The sequence below is a fragment of the Porites lutea genome, chromosome 2 (genome assembly GCF_958299795.1).
Source record: "Porites lutea chromosome 2, jaPorLute2.1, whole genome shotgun sequence".
Classification (NCBI taxonomy): Eukaryota; Metazoa; Cnidaria; class Anthozoa; order Scleractinia; family Poritidae; genus Porites; species Porites lutea.
The window spans coordinates 43,229,015-43,243,458 of NC_133202.1; the positions used below are offsets into that span (position 1 = coordinate 43,229,015).

At 40.8% G+C, this 14,444-nt stretch overlaps 1 long non-coding RNA gene and 1 pseudogene across 1 annotated transcript; one reads left to right on the forward strand and one right to left on the reverse strand.

The window, feature by feature from the left end:
• Positions 1-204: 204 nt before the first annotated feature.
• On the reverse strand, positions 205-4,300 carry LOC140928707 (uncharacterized). The gene is made up of 3 exons (XR_012164662.1): positions 4,157-4,300; positions 1,799-1,865; positions 205-415 (listed from the first exon to the last, which is right to left on the reverse strand). It is a non-coding gene; the product is annotated as an uncharacterized lncRNA (long non-coding RNA).
• A 1,171-nt stretch (positions 4,301-5,471) lies between these two features.
• Positions 5,472-7,518, forward strand: LOC140926253 (uncharacterized; annotated as a pseudogene).
• Positions 7,519-14,444: the final 6,926 nt, after the last annotated feature.

Consider the following 14,444-nt stretch of genomic DNA (forward strand, 5'->3'; position numbering starts at 1 on the left):
TTGCGATTTAGTTCATGCAGAATGGACGTTTTTGTATCGGAGAATTCGAGACAATAACACAACTGATGCCTAAAATGAAATAGAAAATGAAATTTTCTTACATCTGAACACCCCTGAGTGTGAGCGTCAGCCACCCGGATATTCTGGTCTCGTCCTCCATTTAACGGATATCTGCAATCTTCATCATCATAATCATCTTCGTCAACAAAATAACGATTGTTCTCAACCCAATCTGAGAAATGCCGACCATCTTCTGTATCTCGTGTCGTTATTTGTACCCCGATTTTTGGTGCTTCATGATGAACTTTTACAACCATGAGAGGGAAGTCTGCCTTAGCTTTGCAATCAAACAGCCAAATCTGGTCCACACTTCCATTTTCAAGGCTCTTTAAAAGATCCTTTTCTGTGGAATATTCTACAGTGAAAATGCACAAATGAAAAGAGCACATTCAGAAAAGATAAGAAAATGAAGGATTGCAGAATGTGTTTCTGCTAGTTATACTTTTTTCTAAATATATGATGTTTTTGTCTTAATCAGGGGGAAAGTATCTTCAAGGAAATCGGGGACTCTTAAGCAGCAAGCATGTATCATCTGTTCACTTAATTCACGTTTGCCGGAACGAAAAAGGTCTGTTGAACTCTGTAAGCGAGACTGAATAAAGCTTATATTTACAGGATTAACTTACTCGGTATAGATTTCAAAAAAATAAGCTTCCTTTCAAACTTCTAAAACCATAATTTATAGGCCGCATACTACCGAATTAAAGTCCATATCTAAATATCAGTTATTAACGTCTCATTTGAAGCACTTTGAAAAATATATGATTCTTTATAGTCTACCTTGAAGCAGATGAAACAGAACTCATAATTAAACAAATACGTGCGTTGCACCGTTCGAGGTAGCCAAATTAGGTCAGAAATGTCTCGAAGCAGCACCCACACAAAAATAAGAGCCCCTAAACAGCTCCGTTACTGCTTAGTGTTTGAATCCTGAAGATATTTAAATGTTATTCTTCTAAACACCTTTAGCCGTAATAAAAGACCAAAAACTAGTAATTGTGAAGAACCAAGATCGGGGCAGTCACAAGTACCCTTTTTTGACTTTTGACAATGTCATGGTTTAGATGCCAAAATCTCGTCGGTTCCTAGCTTCAAATCATAGTACTTTCAACCTTATTGGCCCCTCTAACACACATCATAACACACACAGCCACAAAGATACATACGCTCAGACCACACAGAGAAATGAGCTATTTTTTTTAAATAGCTCAAGAAGGTAAAATTTAAAAAAAAAGCCAAAAATGTCGAAAAATAAATTATAGTTTTTGTGGTTTAATGTTGGTGTCAAATGAAGAAACCTGATTGGCTCTGTTTGCCTTGGGTATCGAAAACCCTCAGCTATTTACCACGTTAAATGTCATGGGCGGTTTCTTTCTTCTTTTTGACGTAACCATGGATATTTCCCATGGTAAATTTATCTTGGGACAGTCCGGTCACACGCACCACGCCAATTACCCATTTTCCACGGTAAAAGTGTCCCGTGTAACTGCACCTATTGTTAAGCTTTTCTATGAAAAACCTACAGAACAGTGAGACACGCACGAATACAGTCTAATTGATTCAAACTTCGGCTCTTTAAACAACTTTGAAACTTAACATTTCGCACTTTTGGTAATGATGTTTGAAACATCGAAACGTCGAGTAACGCCGGGTTTTAAAGTTTAATTTTTCTTTATATACACAAACTAAATTAAATTAAAAACTTATACAAGAATTCGTTAGAAAAAAGTATATTTACCAGTCACTGAATGAGCTTCAAAGCTGCTGTTCTTAAAAAATTCTTTGCTTCCCTTTGGAACTCCAATCTAGGAAGGAAATTTTTACATGATAAAGCTGCGAACGGGCAAAGAGATTGAAACTGTAGATGGTCAGAAAATAAAGAGTCAAACAAAAACTTGATGTTTACGAAATGGCTAAACTGTGATTAATGAACCTGGAAAGTATCACACTGGACCCGTCAAATGCGAATTTTCCTTTTCAATTTTTTTAGAATCATTATGCAGTATTACGAAGAGCATATTTAGATATCAATACATCAATACTAAAGGAATAGCTGAAGGAACAGAAAACAACCCCTTTTGGGCTGAGTAAACGTCAAAGATAAAAACAATGGTGCTGCACTCCCTGAGGCTGATGTAAGGGCAACCGGATTTTGAAATCCAGGAAAGTTTCGTCCGTGGAATTCGGAATCCGCAAAAAATGCTTGTGGAATCCGGAATACATCTCAAGAAACGTAGTTTCACTGACAAAGACTGGAATCCAGTACCTGGGAATCCGGTATCCACAGCGTAGACTCCAGATCCAAGACTGTTTGGGATTCCCTTACATGGCGTGAATCCTTTGTTTGTCGTTCACAAATAGGCCATTTGCACTAAGAGGTCATGTGATGACATCGTTTTTATGAAAATGAAAGTTATACGATTTTGCCTTCGAAAAACGATTAGTGGGTCATATCTTAAACAAAATGATGTGATAATACTGATTTGGTTTTTCAAACCAGCACTATTTTCTTAAAATGAGTCAGATCGTAGCTGGTCACTTGACCAAAATGTAATTTTTTAAATTTATGAATTACCTCTTTCTGAACACAAACTTATAACTTAAACTTCAAGGAAAATGTTGAAAAGTTGATGTGGTATCCTTTACAGCACATCTGAGAGTAACTATCAAACGTTCAACAAGATATAAGCAAAAAGTAGTTTTGGCCGCCATGTTGGAGGGCAAGAGTATGCCCTCCAACTTGGCGGCAAATACAAATCATACTACTTTGTTGTAAAATCGAAGTGCCATAAAATGTGTCCCTTAAATGCGTTTCCTCTCAAATTTCGGGTGTAAGGTAATTTTTATGTGCTCTGTCAATTTTTGGCATCACCAAAATTCCAAATCAATGTTTAAAGGAAGCATTGGTCACATGACCTCTTAGTGCAAGTAGCCTATCGCTTTGTAACACATAGTGCTAGTCTTTCCCTCTCACACTTTGGCATTTTGTCTTCAAGTATAACAATTAAACCTTAAATTCTATGAAATGCGCTCTCAATGGTACTGTGCTCTAGATGAAAACTGCCATTTCGCGAACATGACAACGGTTGAAAATAAACATTGTAATCATCACCTTAAACAATGTGGAACAAAATGCAAAAAAATATATTTGATCTATGAGATGTGCCTCCTCTTCGTTAGTTTTCGATGCCCATACACTTTGTCAGCAGCTGAACAATGGGTTTGTTTTGAACGCCGGTCAACATCGAAAGGCAAATATCAGTTTTTTTATTGTTCTTGTTAAAATTTACAATGCTGACACATTTTCCATTACCGTCTGTAGTATATATAGTTTCATTAATTCATTGGATGTATTGCTTTTGGGAGTCGTCAAGCTTGCTTCCCGGAAGAATTGGAAAGATTATGGTGTACTTCGTACTTGCATCCGAGAATTGAAAGTTAAGCGATGAAGAAAGAGTAAAGAGAGGATGTTGACTTTGTTTCCGACTCGGTGTCTTTTGGTGTCTTAATCCTCGGACGTAAAACGAGGGGTGGTTGCCCCCCCCCCCCCCCCCCCCCCCCCCCCCGACGAGAAAACATCAGTACCTGCCGATTTCAGTAACTCGCAGGTGATCAAGCCATTTTTCAGTGAAAATGCATGTTTTTTCAACTATTTTCAATACTAAGAGTAAAGCTTGCGAAGAAAATGATGCAAAGTGCTTATTTATGTGTTATTTTACATGTCAAGTACAAAAATTACCATTTCTCGGGATTTTAACGTGATTTCTAATTCTTGGTAAAATCCAAGACGGCGGCCTCTAGCAGCGCCACCACCCATAAAATATACCTCACCTTGTTGAGAGGATCAAAGGCTTTCCACTGAAGGTAAAATCGTTTCGAAATCCCCCCCCCCGAACCAGGGGGGGTTGGGGTGAGTTTTGCGTCCGATGGTTAAAACACCACGTATACCGCTAAGAAAAAACATATAAAAAGATGCAATCTGATCATTCAACTAGTGTTTGTAGGCTGTATCGGACTTTGCCGATATGACTTAGAGTTTCTTCGTTTCCTTGTTAAAGCTTTTAAAAATATATAAATTCTTAAGTGGCTATTTTACCTTTTTGCCAAACTCTTCATCCAAGGAGCGCAGGTTTTCAGAGGTGATGGTCGAGGAGACCTGGGCAGTAATGAGTGACATTAACATCAATCCGACGATCATCCACAGCGAAGCATATACCCGAGCAAGTGTGGATTTTGGAGTCTTGTCACCATAGCTACCAATAAAATAAACATTAGAGACCTTTAGATTCTAAGACGAGTACGACTACGAGGACGAGATAAGTATTGCACGAGCGTGAACCAGCGTCATTTTGGCACGAAAACTTGGTAGCCGTCTTCATTCTTCATAGAGCCCTCGTACATGCGTTTGTTACCTCGCGCGTAGATTGTTGTAATAGTCTTTTATATGGCTTGCCAGCTTCTCACCTGAATAAGGTCCAGCGCGTTTAAAATGCCGCAGCAAGACTAGTTTGTCACGCGCCACGCTACTGTCGCATAACGCCGTTGCTGTACGAGCTGCACTGGCTACCGGTTAGGCAACGCATTAGTTTTAAGATTCTACCATTTGTTTTTAAGGCCATCCATGGATTCGCCCCAACGTATTTAAGAGAACTTATGTCAATTAAAAGATCAGGAAATTATAATTTAAGATCCTCCTCGGATGCTTTGTTGCTTACAACGCCAACTTATGAAAGGAGGGTTACATTAGGAGACAGATCATTCCAGGTCGCAGCTCCGGCACTCTGGAATGTATTTCCGCGTGAGATTCGTTCTATTACAGATCTAGGGATTTTTACGTGCCATCTGAAAACGCACCTCTTTAGGGAAGCTTTTTATTAATTTTTATCACGATAATTACTAGTATCTTACAATACCGTAAAATCCCGAAAATAAGCCCCTCCATGTATAAGCCCCCCACCCCCCCCCCCCCCGAACCGGTAACGCAAAAAACCCTCCGTTAAATCGCCCCTCCAAATATAAGCCTCCCGGGGTCTTGTACTTTGAAAATTGCCCTCAAATACAAAGTAAAACAAAGCAAAAACAGTAAATTTACGCGCAACTATAAGGCTAGCTCAATCGATTTTGAAACGCAAATTTTCTTGCATAGATAAGCCCCTCCGAATATAAGCCCCTCAAAGAGGGCTTTGAAAAATATAAGCCCCGGGGCTTATTTTCGGACTTTTACGGTATGTTGTATATTTTAATTTTATCATAGTATATTTTAAATAATTATTAGTTAGATACCCTGTATTAAATTCTTATAGATAGAAATCATGTAATGCGCGCTTGATCATTTCATGGGAAGCGCCCAATATAAGAATTAAATTATTATTAATTATTATTCTACTACGAGTTTTAGCGAGAATGTCGTAATGGCGAAAACGAGTTATCAAATGTTAGAAGTTTTATCATTTTGCGATCGAGAGAGGGCTTAAACTCCATCCTTCAATATAGATAACAGTGCTATCTTTTTAATAAAAATAAAAAAGGACAATGAAGCTTTCCGGGGTGTCTATTTTTTGAGAATACGCGAGAAAAATTTAACAGCCAAATTCGTTGTATCGTGCTGCGCGTTTTGCAAACTTCGAAGGAATTTTGGGTTTTTCTCTTCCGTCAGTCATCTTGGCGGACCTCTTAGGAAACACATGTTTACTTTTGATTGGTGCATTTTGATCCACTTTGGTTGTTTCTGTGTTGCAAGGTTCGTTGCTTTTGATCGCCATGTTTCGGGCAATAATATATCGATCAGTTTTCTTCACAGATTTTTCTGATCTTTCTTATTCTTATCTTATGTCTGCCTCCCGCCCTCGACAAAAATTCCACTCATCTCGCGATTTCCTTCGCTATTCTTGAGCAGTCTAGACTCATTCTCAGTTTTGTCTTTGCGGTCCAAGCTGAGCGAGCGCGTTGCATTGTGACTTGCATTGACCCCACCCACACTCAAATGATTCGGACGGAACAGAAAAACCTATTCGAAGTTTGAAGGGCGATACAACGAATTCGACTGTAAGTTAAATCTCGTACTCTTAGTCGTTCTCGTCCTCGAATCTAAAGGTCTCTATTATGAACACGTTTAACTTAACAATTTTGAGAATTTTGCAGTTAATCAAAAAGCAAGCATTTTTGTCAGATATGTTATAAAAAAAATTACTTATGCTTTTAGCTGTGGGTATAACAAGTTATGGATGCCCTTGGGAAGTTTGGAGAGCACTCAAGATAAGAGTTGCTCGAGGCGCAAAATCTCACCCATCTTTCGTGCTCTCCAAACTTCCTGCGTGCATCCATAACTCGATATACGCTCGCTAAGTATGAACAAATTCTTGAATAATATATACCATGATCTGGAAAGAAAACATATGCTGAGTTACAAAAGCGAACGTTTTAATGAGCGAACCTTCGTCGACAGCTATGCACGCTCTAATCGAGATCTTCAGTCGGTAGTGCTCAAGTAATAGGGACTTTAAGATACGGTCACTACGGACTACGAACTACTTGTGGACGTGAGAGTCCAAGCCACGCGTGGACTGGGCCGATTACGCTAAGAGACCGAGAAAATTTTACTGTTGTTTGACGTTAAGATCGTGACAACGAAGACTTAGACTACGGCTGCGCTTGGAAAAGAAAATCTCTTTCGAAGATGTTAGAAACACCCTTTTAATCGCTTTTCCCGATGGTTTTCTCGATGATGAAGAGTTTATTACTATTTACGATTATTACTAACGCGTTAATCCTCAATTTCCAGACTAGAATTTTGATCCATTCTGTTAGGATGTGTTCAACTCTTGCGAGTGCGAAGCTCACTTCAGGGTGGCCAAGGATGATATTGCGATTTTATTGAATGCATTGCGGATTCCGGCTAGTTTCAAGTGCCTACAGGGAACAGTTTGCAGTAGCTTAGAAGGACTTCGGTTTACTGCTAAAAATATTAGCATACGCATGCCGCTATTTCGATGTAATTTCAAATTTTGGACGTCCGGTGCCAGAGCTTTGCATGATAGTTTGGGTTTTTAATGAACACGGGTTTCGTTTAACCTCTTGGAATCAGCCATTTCTCACCCCTGCTTGCCTTCAACAATACGTCTCTGCTATAACAAGACAAGGAAGTCCACTTACCAATTGTTGTGATTTCACTGACGGCACGGTTGGCCCCATGTGCCGCTCTAGAGAAAAACAGAGCGTTGTATACAACGGGCACAAGCGTGTTCATGCTCTTAAATTCTATAGCACTGCCAAATGGTTTGATAGCAAATCTCTATGGTCCGGTCAGAGGGTGCACACCACGATGCAGGGATGCTCAAAGAGGCTGGCCTGCTGCAAACACATTAAGTCCAATGGCGGAGGTCCTATGTCTCTATGGAGACCCGGCTTACCCACCTCGTACCGGTGTGCGACAGACGCAGACTGCAGACTGGCAGGTAACGAGGTAAACATTGTTGTGAAATGCTTTAACAGATTCCCTATCCCTAAAATAGATTCTTAGAATAGAATCTTTTGAAGCATTCCACATCATGGTTTACCTCGCTTACCTGCCAGTCTGCAAGTCTGCAGTCTGCGTTTGTCGCACTAAAGGTCAACGGCGTTATCGGTTACATATCACACAAAACAGTTTTCTTTTTCGTTTTCTGGCCATGCCTAAGCCATTGCCAGAAAAATGCTTCAATTCATTAAAAGGGCGAAAAAAAAAAGAGTATATGCTACACGCCACACCCCGGAGCTCACCGGAAACCAGGTAAAAAGTTACAGTGTCAGGGTAGTTGAGGGGTAGGGTGGGGGCAAGGAGAACTAGTTTGTGAGGGATACTGGCTAAAATCAATGAATGAATGAATTTCCTGTGCTAGCATGGCATCATCTTGAAAATTTTGCGTTTTTAATTTCAGAAAAAATAAAATTCAACAAAACACAAGAATTTTCTGCTATAGAGTATATTCTTTACAATACATAACGTAATCACGGCCTCAGAGACACGAAGGCGAAAATCCATCTCCAGTGGAAAGCCAATTTTACGATTTTTAAGGATAAACAACCAAAATTATAGATCAATCGGCAAGGTGAGGCATATTTTCAGTGTACAATTATACCCAGGTAGTCTATGGCTTTTCATCCTCTTTTTAAAGCCTCAATACTGATACGGTCTGCAAATTATTAGAAGAAGCGGATCGTCAGAACGCGAATGATAGTTTTTGGTTGTTTTACGGATTATAGTCTTTCAACGGCCGTAATTCGGCTTCATATATATTTTACGGATTGGTTTTGTAGGTAGGGGGATCTTTGTTTTCAAAATTGCGAAAACTAAGACCCGTAAATTCACCGTTAAATCTTGACCTAAAACTCGGTGGGAAGAATCGGACAGAAGATAATTTGACAGGTTAGACCTATGTCGCTTACAATTTGACTTCATATTTCGACGGATTCCATTTTAGGGGATCTTCGGTAGTTTTCGTAATCTCCAAACAGTGAGACGGGTCTTAGGTCTTAGTTTTCGAGGGTCTTAGTTTTCGTACAACCTGGTGAAATGGCTGTTATTGACGATATCTCCAACTACTTCAAGTTCATAGATTTCAAGAAAAACTTAAAGTCAGGATTAAGCGCAATTGGAAAGCAGTATATAGTTTCGGCACTGTCTAGAAATATTCTTACCTGCCTTTATAGTAACACAAAATCAACACATTTTCAACTTGATCCACCAACTGTTCAAGATTGTTTGGCCTACTGGCACCATAGTATATCAAATAGAGATGTTTGAGCCCATGCCAAGTTGCAAAATATAATAGGTTGTTCAAGCAGCTAATCCAGGATTCCAGATTTTATTTTTTCATACAAGTTCATTGCTAGTGTCTGGTGAGTCTTCAGTCCGTCAAAATGAAAGTTAAAAAGAGAAAGCAGCAAGGCTTTAAAAAGAATAAAAGAAATGTTCACTTGAAACCAGGACAAAGCGACCGATTAGTATAACCTATGAAGTTCTTATAAAGCACTGTTCAGATTTTAAAACATTGGTCAGCGTTGTCTTTGTTTGCCGGGTGTTTGGTCAGGGAGGGGCTCTGAACCGGTGAAGGAGGGCACAGAAAACTCTGATTGACACTAAGTTAATTTTCCACTGTTGTAATGGAATGAAGTTGGTAAACCTTGGAGTTAAGTATGCAGTTGCCATGGTAATCATCTATGGTATGTGCAACAACTTAACTATCAACCAATACAGTGACTTATATTCACTGCTAACTTAATTCCTGTATGAAAAAGATAATGGACCCAAACTGTCAAAGAAATAACAATTTCATGACCACTTCGGTAAAAATTATTAAATTCCTGTATTATGGAAAACATGGACAATAAACAAGTTATCGCTTCTCTTGTTTCTACTTACAACAATTTACTAAACAAAGTTCACCACGCATGCTTATGTATTGTGGGGGAATTTTCTGATAACTAACAGAAAAATGCAACAGTTTGATAAAGGTGCTGTGAAACAAAACAACATATTAGAGTCTCCAAAATGCCCCTTTGAATTGTCTTGAATGTGTGGGATGGCAAAATAACCAAGCTCTCAAACAATAAAACTGTCAAATGTTATCACTTTGTACGTTTTTGTAATAGAGCAAGAATAAGGCTTTGTGTGCTCACTTGACTTTGCATCATCTGCTTCATCTGCTCTTGTTGCACTTTGAATTGTTCTTTTTGTTGTTTAGCCTGAAGATGCAGCTGCTGTCTTTGAAGTTCCAGCTCTTCTTTTCTGAGGTCTGTTTCCTTAGGTGTTTTCTCTGCTAAATACTGGAAAGGATCAGAACTAGCTCTTCTTTTTCTTCCTCTTCTCTTTACAGTCTTCTTCTCTGTGGCTCTTTTTTTCCCCAGAATGAGAGGCTTCTCCACTTGTTCCAGCCTTCGCCCATGTGGTCATGGCTTTATCTCTACATGGAAGTGCATCTTCGTCTTCTGGTCATCTTTTTTGCAGCCAACTTTGTGCAGAGATGGCTCCAAGGAGTATAATTCACGTAGGAGCAGAGTATTTTTTGCTTCAGTCCAACGAAACGGTCCACTAAAAAAGGAACATATTCTATAAAATTAATACGTAGCATCAAAAATATTTTCTTGCTATAAAATTGCATCCTGGAAATGTTTTATCTCCTGTCGATCAATAACAACATAAAAAGCTGTCCTTAGGCTGCTGTCTCTACTCAGTAAATTATTTTATTTGGGGAAACAAGTTAAGTTTAAATTCAAAAAACATTAATTTTAAATCCAAAGTAAAACCTAAGCCTCCCAAATTGATCATGGTGTCAGATTTCGATTCACCATAGTTCTGTATTAATTTCCCTGCCGAGGAGTCAACACCATAAAACACAGAAATATTTCCTCAACGTTTCTTAACGCGAAAGACTCATAACACATGTGTTCATTCCTCATTGTCACGTGTTCATTTAACTGTCAATCAAAATCGCGCCTAAAACCGGGAGCGGAGGCACATTCCCGCCCCTCGTTGCGACACAAAATCAAGTCGATTTACAGTTTCTAGACTTACAATAGGTCTTGCCTTCCTCTAAGAAACACAGTTTGGTGATTGGTCTCTTGTACTCCCCGCGTTGAGAACGCACCGTGACTGCTCGGACCATCTCATCTTGTCCAGGCCGGAGTAGACACAATCCTACCCGAAGGCCATATTCTGCGTGGCTGGTTCGGTTCTGCAACAAGTACTACGCCTCCTTCCTTCAGATTCTTTCTCTCTCCACTTCTCCCTCTCTATAAGACTAGGCATATGCTCCTTGGTTAAGCGCTTCCAAAAGAAGTGTTGACAGGCGCTTGAGACTGTCGCCGTAATTTCGTTGCGTTGATCTCTCTCTCACTAACTTCAGCCTCTTCATTACTCGGAAAATGATTTAGCGCCAGCGCTTCTATATCACCCGCATCGTTTGAGACATGTGTGATGGGGCGACTGTTTAGTACCCCCTTCTGCTTCGACCAGAGTATTTCTAAGAGCTTCTTTTCCAAAGATCCTGTTTTGCAGCAGAGACGATAACAGTAATTGCAGTTAAATTTCACGTTCATTACAGCTTAACGACAATGGATGATCCAATAGTCCTGTCTAATTTGATTCAGCAAATGTTCGGTTGGTGGATCGTGGTAGGTACGATGCATGTCCTCAATGATCAGCTGCGCAAGCTCATGATGTGAGTCAATTATCTTCGGGTGTCGTGTCTTGTAAGGGAGGGCTTGTGCCTTTTGCAACCTTCCACCGAGTACTAGAAATCCACCCTCCATTCTCGGATCAAGAGATTTGATTCTGCTCCGCTTATGAGCCTCCTGACCATTTTCCAGGCACCTTACCTCCTCGCCAAAAGACTCTACTTGCGCTCCCTTCACTAGCTGGTTCTGAGCAGCTCTTAAGTCTGTTGCTGTCACTGGTCCCGTCTGACGCAGTTCCTTACTCGTCTATTCCTTACAAATCGCATCACGTACGCCAGCCCTCTCTTAGTTTCGCTAGGGACGAACATCTTTTCCACTCCAACACAGGCTCAATTTCCTGGGAACCTCCGACCCATCTTAGCCTTTTCGTTTCTCTCTTGTCTTCTTCCAGGGGCACTTCAACTTTGTTTTCTGGACAGAACTCGGCTGCTTTGTAAAGGAACTCCAGCCCAGCGCTGTAGGGATGCTTCACGTATAGTCCTACAGGGTGGAGTTCCCGGGTAATATCATTTTGCAGGATTATCACCTGTCGGCACGTATCTCCAACTCACCGTACCCGCCCCTAGTGTAGTCTCCAGGTTACTCATGATTGTGTAAGTCTCGGATACTCGATTTCTTACGAACGCCTTGTAGTTGGAGCTGGTCTGGTGAAACCAGTGAAGAACGGTGGTAGAATCACTCCAAAAGGTTATCTTCTCTATCTTTGTCATTAACTCTGCTGCCAGTGTTTCAGCTAAACAGGCAGCAATAAGAGCTCCAATTAGTTCAATTCTACAGATAGTCTGTGCCTTAAGTGGCACAACTCGACCTTTCCCAGCGACTAGTCTACATCATCTTCAAACTCTCGTCTAAGGTGCGCACTCGTTCCGTAAGCATCTTGGCTCGCGTCACAAAACACATTCAGGATAGTTTCTCGAAATAGCTCATTTCGGCTGAATAGTGCCCGCAGAATTTGCACAGTTTCAAGCAGCTCTGATTCTTTAAACCATTCGCACCACTCATGAAGATCAGCTTCTTTCAACTCATCATCTCATCCGTACTTAAAGCGATTCAGATTTAGAACGATAATCTTGCTTCTGATTGGAAACGGGAGGAGAAGTCCTCGAGGGTCCCAAACAGAGAACGCTTGGCTTAAGATTGCTCTCTTTGTGGTTCTGGTTCTTGTTTAAGTGCATTGAACCTGAATACATCTTCTTGAGCATCCCACGTAACTCCTAATGCTCGGTCTGTCAAGGTAATTTATTTTCACTCAGCTCGAGGAAACGCGGAGATCTATTCTCTACCGGGATTGTGGCTAATACATTAGGGTTATTTGTTAGCCACTTGTGTAATTTGAAACCTCCACAGCGCAATAACTCTGTCATCTGCTTCTGCATTTCAATAGCTTCTTCTCGCAAGTCAATATAGGGTAAACCGTCATCCGTGTAAAAATGCTTGTAAACAGTCTTGACGCCGAGGGGCAAATGTCCCCCGTTCTCATCTGCATTACGCCTCATCGTGTAGTTACCCCGAGATGTCGCCGACACTTCTCTCCAAAAACTGTCTGTTCTCCCAAACTGATCAACACTTGGTTCTTCGTTCGGCGATTCCCTCCAAAGGAACCTCATGGCTGGCTGATCACTCTAGGGGAAACGCAACATATGGTACATTTCTCTCACGTCTGCTGCTAACGCTATTCTTCCTTCAGTTCTCAAAATCTAAGCAAAACACCAAACAACGACGACAAGTAGTCTTGTCCTGTGTGCATTTTATCATTTAGACTTGGACCCCTGAATTTCGCTGATGTATCATATACTCTCCTGAGGCGATCAGGTTTCTCGGGATTGATTACGAAACGGTGCGGTAAGTACCAAGTCACTTTGCTGTCAGTGCATACTTTCTCTTTAGTTAGATTTCTCACGTAACCCTTCTCAATAGCATCCTGGATTGACTTCGCATATCGGTCCGTAATTTCGAGATTAGTTTTAAACTTCTTCTCTAACGACTCAAGTCTCCGCACAGCCATGTCATGATTATAAGGAAGCGTTGGGTCTTCTTCGCGCCGAAGCAGCCCTAGTCTGCTACACAGCCGTTTTTAGTGTCGTCACGCAACGCTCCTCGCCACAAACGGCTGCTGAAAACCGAACTACATTCCTTTCCCTTTGTGTTTGTGGTCTAACGAACAATCATGTATAAGAAATTTGACAATACGTGAACCGCAGGGTGCTAGGAAGCGAGCACGTTCTCAGTTTTCGACAAATCAATCAATCGTCGCTGAATTTAGACGGGCTCTGTTTTCAAGCAACGAAAAGGTTAATTTGCAAAAAAGTTTGTTTTAAGCGGTCAAGAAAGTTCCAAGTGAAAAAAAGGTTTGATACGCCTAGAAGATTTTTACCAGGATCGGTCGGTTCTTCATTTACCGTGCATAGGTACTGATATGTAATGAAGAATTTAATGTGCCAGATGTGCTCATTGTGTTCCTGTCAAGACTTAACTCTCAAGGGTACTGATTCAAAAAGCAATCTTATAAATTATCGATGAGCGATTTCCCGAAACTAAACCTGGCAACTTTATGAGCACATCCATGTTGTGTATCGCAACTTGCTCGACTTGCTTGCTGCTACTACTTATCTCCTAAATTTTGAATAGGACTCGACTACGACAACACTACTGTAGTTAATTGCTTGTTTTCACGCGACGATTTTGATTATTCTGTCATTCACACATGGAGTACCGATAAAAGCAAAGCTGTGATTGGAGGAGTCACAGTACCGCAAACGTGGCGCAAACACCTTCCAGAAAATGGGAGCTGAATTATAATTGGCTAATCACGGGAAAGGAATGTAGTTCGGTTTTGAGCAGCCGTTAGTGGGGAGGAGCGTTGCGTGACGACTCTAAAAACGGCTGTGTAGCAGACTAAAGCAGCCCTGACACATAATCGTCTTCATCCTCCAGTTTCTTAGTCGTCTGCTCAATTACTACCAACGCGCGTCTGTCCTCAACTGAACGCACGGAATCTGCAAGCTTCACCACACCTAATGACTCTACTACCTCCCACTGAGCAGTAAGCAACCGCTGCAACTCCTCCTCGTCGCCTGCACTTGTTTCATACACTTTAAACGCGTTTTATGGTGATGCCACTCTTTGTTCACCGGGTAACCAGTTGTTGACTGCCCAACCGAGAGGTGTCT